The 5,267-nt window shown below is 38.8% G+C and overlaps 1 pseudogene; it reads right to left on the bottom strand.

Annotated features, from left to right (window-relative positions):
- Window positions 1-4,226: 4,226 nt before the first annotated feature.
- LOC128635454 (uncharacterized) lies at window positions 4,227-4,834 on the bottom strand (annotated as a pseudogene).
- Window positions 4,835-5,267: the final 433 nt, after the last annotated feature.

Raw genomic sequence — 5,267 nt, 5'->3', positions numbered from 1 at the left:
TTTTCCTGCTCATAATAGGTGGTGAACGGCATGGCAGGTTTATCTGTGAGGCTGCCCCCCCCAAAAAAATGTTCCAGGACAGCCTTGGATTCTGGACTCCCGAACACCTCCATGAATAATCCCACATCCAGAAAAGAAGACAATAGACTAATCCAACCAAGAGGTCACTAAAGCATAAAAAAATTTTCTGCATCGTGTAGAGACATTATATTTCTTATCTTAGCAATATTTCTGAGATGAAAAAAGACTATCCTAGTAATATCTACATGAGCATCAAATGAAAGACTGGAGTCAATAATCACACCAAGGTCTTTTACTGCTGCACATGATGAAATAGAAAGTCCATCCAGAGTTACTGTGTGATCAGAAAACTTACTTCTAGCTGGATGTGATTCTAGTACAAGTAATTCTGTCTTGTCAGAATTAAGTAAAAGGAACTTAATAAGCATCCAATGACTAATGTCCTTTATACATTGCTCAACTTTATTAAATTGCTGTCTGTTGTCTGGCTTTGCTGAAACATACAGCTGTGTATCATCAGCATAACAGTCAAAGCTAATTCCATGTTTATGAATAATTTGACCCAGAAGGAGCATGTATAAAGTAAAAAGCAGTGGGCCTAAAACAGAACCTTGTTGAACAAACATTACCTCGGTATGCATACATAAGTCACCATTTACATCTATAAACTGATAGCAATCGGTCAAATAAGACCTGAGCCAGGAGAGGACTGTTCCCTTAATACCAACAACGTTTTCTAGTCTACCACGGAGAATAGAATGATCTATAATATCAAAAGCTGCTCTAAGGTCAAGCAACACAAGCAAGGAGACACAACCCTGATCAGAGGCCACTAGTTGCTCATTTACCACTTTACCTAGTGCTGACTCTGTGCTATGATGAGGCCTAAATCCTGACTGATCCATTTCATGAATGTTATTCCTATGTAGGTACGAGCATAGTTGCTGTGCTACAACCTTTGTTAACCCTTTGGGGCTGATGAACACATGACACGTTCTGCTGGATTTTTTCATCATGACAGCAGAAACAATTTAAAATACTCTGTCATTTTTGGCCATACAGATAAATGTAAGTTATCATTAGAAACTATAAAGGGTCTACTTTTATTTATGCACAATCAAACCCTACAATAACGACAAAACCTTGTGCTTTTGTAAGCTGTCTCTGTAAGAATCTTTCTGAAGCATGTCACAAAAATGAACTGAAACTCAGGAAATACTTATCACACAAACATGAAACATATGTCTAAAAACAGCTTGAAACGTCTAGTTTTAAATAAAGCAATTCACCGTTAATTTGATCACACCCATGCGCAGAGCGCGCTATTCAAGCGGTAATATGCTGAGGCGATCGATGCAAAATGGTAAATGTCCACAACAATGCCTTAAAAAGCATCAAGTTTAATCATCAGATTCATTCACTTTCCTGTGCGTTTGGAAGCTCTTGAGATGGTCCTGGATAGTGATGATGAGTTCACATTTTCCTCTGAAGAAGAGTGGGACATCGTCGATGAATGTTTGCATTTTGAAGAGCAACTTGATCCAGCCTAGTATACAATTTTGGATGAGCTACTTATTTAGTTTTACTTGTAATTGTTGACATGCTATTTTATATAAACATGTACATATTTTACTAGTTGGAATATTTTCAGACTTGCCAGCCAGTATTCAGAGTATTGAAATATGTCCTAACAGGCAAGTTTTAATTACATTTAAATGTTGTATAGACTAAAGCAGGTACTTAAATTGTATGTTGTATGATCCATCCATCCATCCATCTTCTACTGCTTACTCCTCCAGGGAACCTGGAGCCTATACCAGGAAGCATCAGGCACAAGGCAGGGTACACCCTGGACAGGGTGCCAATCCATCGCAGGGCACAATCACATACACAGTCTTTGGACTCGGGGAGGAAACCGGAGCACCCGGAGGAAACCCCCACAGCACAGGGAGAACATGCAAACTCCGCACACACATGGCCCTGGGGGGCACTCGAACCCCGGACCTGGAGGTGTGAGGTGAACGAACGAACCACTAAGCCACCGTGCGCCCCATGTTATATGATATAAATGAAGCTTGTGTTCACGAATATCTGTTTGGGTGTAAATGTGTAAAATATTCTGTAAATATGCCCAGTCGTGACCAGACCAGACCAGTAGTGACCATATACTGGTTCCAGGAGCTGAGCTGACATCAGGTGCAAAGAACATGCCACTGTTGGATGCAGCAAATGCATGCTTTGCAAAGTACAGCACGGTAAAAGGCAGGACACTCCTTGGAAATGCCAGTGATGTTCACTTGTGTCTTCAGTTGAACAGGAACTGTTTTGAAAAATGGCACAAAGACCTGTAACTCTTATTCTTAACTCTGTCTCCTGTGAGCTGTTCATTTCAAATTTTACAATGCTTATCTGCAGTACTATGTGAGCAAGTAGGCTATGCATGGGTTGATGAATGGGCTCATACAAACCATTCACCTTCTGTAATACTCTCGTCTCTCCCTATGTGCACTGGACACTTCAGTTATTTTTCTTTCATCTTGCAACTGTTTTCAACATTAATAATAATAAATGTTTCTTGAGCAGCAAATCAGCATATTAGAATGATTTCTGAAGGATCATGTGACACTGAAGAATGGCATAATAATGCTGAAAATTCAGCTTTGATCACAGGAATAAATTACATTTTAAAAAATATTAAAATAAAAAACAGTTATTATAAATTGCAAAAAAAATTTTTTTTTTTCAAAATATCACTGTTTTTGCTATATTTTTGATCAAATAAATGCATCCTTGGTGAGCAGAAGAGATTTCTTTTAAAAACATTTAAAAATCTTACAGATCTAAAACTTTTGAACGGTAGTGTAGGTCTAAAGTTTTTAAATAAAGTCTTTATGTAAAGAAAATGTATAGTCAGATTACTTCTTTTAACTTAAACTTGATTTTGTGAAATAAGCTACAAACAATACATTCAATCCTTAAGTCTCCTCACATTCATTCTTCTAGTTCCCACATTCACATTCCTCATTGACAGGCCCAGGGGAGGGGTCTTTGTCTCCTCAGGTGTGAATCACATCAATATTCATGATGATTCACGCCACCTCGCACACAGTCTTCCTGACACTAAAAGTATCTTACAAAAGTTAAATGACTATATTGTTTTGTATAAATGAGTAATCAGTATGACTTTCACATCATTATGTAGCAAAAATTCTAGGCTACATAACCAGTTCTCAAAGTCTTGTTTAGTATGTGTTATATGGCCTTATTTCAGTGACGTAAATTTTTGTTTTTTCAAAAACCATTAATAAATGTCATTTTCTCAAAAATACAGACATGTACATACATGCTGCTCACATTTTATTGTTGCCCTGTTTGTGATGAATGCAGTGTAATTAGACTCACAGTGTTTTACAAGCAACTGAAAAAAACATAAATGTCAATGTTGTGAAATTTACAGCATTTTGGTGAACATAAGATGCCCTTATCTAGAGCAACTTACATTTATGTATTTTTTTTAAAATACAACTGAGCAGTTGAGGGCCTTACTCAAGGGTCCAACAGTTGCAGGTTGGTTGTGCTAGGAATTGAACTCATAACCTTCTGCTCAGGAATCCACTGTCTTAACCACTAAGCTATCACTGTCCAGAAGGAATATCAAAACTTCTCCAGGGCCCAAAAACACCCTCAGGCCCTAGAGTGTTATGACCTTGGAGATGAATGGGGGATTTGATATTGTTCTATAATTGGACAATTGACAGGTGTCGAGGTCAGGTTTTTTAATCGGGTTTGATAACTACTAGTTTAAATTATTTAGATACATAGCCTATGCTAAGGGAAGAATTGATTATTTTTTAGAAAGGGTTTGATTATTCTGGAATTATCAGTTTGAAGAAACATGTAGGTAATGGATCTAGTATACAATTTGATGATTTTGATGAAGAAATTAATTTAATTATTCTCTTGTAGTGAAGTAAAACATTCTAATCGTTGATTTGATATTGTTAAATTTGCTACAGTATTAAATAAGAATCGTTTTTGTTATCTTCAATTAGGCTGGAGAAATCTCTGTAATTATTTTTCTTTTAAATGGTGCTACCTTATATAGCATGTAGTCTCAATATTGTTAAACCTAGGTGACAACTCAAGGCAGCTAGCAGGCGGTCAGTTTAGTCTGCTTGTCTACTCCCTGGACTGTCAAAGATTAACTAGGCCTGTGCTATGCTGCTAGAAATGAGAGCAGCACCTTCACGAGTGTGATAGATACTGTCCGGTTCTAACAGGCTAGCCTTGCCCTCAAACCTATTCCAATTATCTATAAAGCCCACATTGGTTTTGGAGCACCACCTGGACACCCAGCAGTTCAGCGACCATAACCTGCTGTAAGCTACATTGCCACGCTGCATTGGGATGAGACCACAGCATACTACTGTATCGGACATTGTCTTCGCTAATTTATGCACCTCTACAACGTTACTCTTAGTAACCTCTGACTGACGAAGGCGAATATATTAGCTCCTACATGAAAAACTATCTTTGAAAACCTGTTCTTGCTTAAGACCCCAAGATTACCTGCTATGTCTAGTTCCCTGGGTCCCGGTATACATCTAACTAAAGCTGCTGGAGCCCCTAAAGGCCTAGCTAAGTTCACGTGCCTTAAGACAGCGTCTCCAATAACCATAGCTCTTTTAGGTTACCCAGCGGGTGCTTCACTGAGGAGAGCAAACCTGTTGGACACATGATGTGGAGATGAGTGGTGCTCCCATGGGCAAGCCTTAGCGTTAGCTTTGGCTTTGCGATTATGCCGCCGAATCATCAATTATTCGCCCCGCTGTGAGGGCTCTAATCCCAGAGTTGGGGGATTTCTATCTCCGCTTGAGGCATCTAGACTTTCCCCTACAGAAACTACACTGCTCTCACTCTCACTAACCCTGTCTAGAGTCTGCATGTGCACCTCTAATGCTGCAATCTTCTCCAACAGAGAGCTAACTAGTATACACTTTGCACAAATAAAGCTATTACTAATGACGGAGTAAGAATGACTAAACATTCTGCACTCAACATGCTGAACAAGCTGATCGTTTGCTATATTGACTGTTTAACATACCTTAGTAGAAAACTAGTTGATATTTTAGATGGATCTGACGTGGATGGACTCATACAGTGTCATAGAAGAGGGGGTGCGACTTACCAAACTCAACTAGTATAGCTTTCTATAGCAGGGGTCACAGAACAGGTAGACAACACAA

Source organism: Ictalurus punctatus, chromosome 19 (genome assembly GCF_001660625.3).
Source record: "Ictalurus punctatus breed USDA103 chromosome 19, Coco_2.0, whole genome shotgun sequence".
Taxonomy (NCBI): Eukaryota; Metazoa; Chordata; class Actinopteri; order Siluriformes; family Ictaluridae; genus Ictalurus; species Ictalurus punctatus.
Note: the sequence above shows the minus strand (reverse complement) of the source record. Positions and strands in the feature narration are given on the sequence as shown.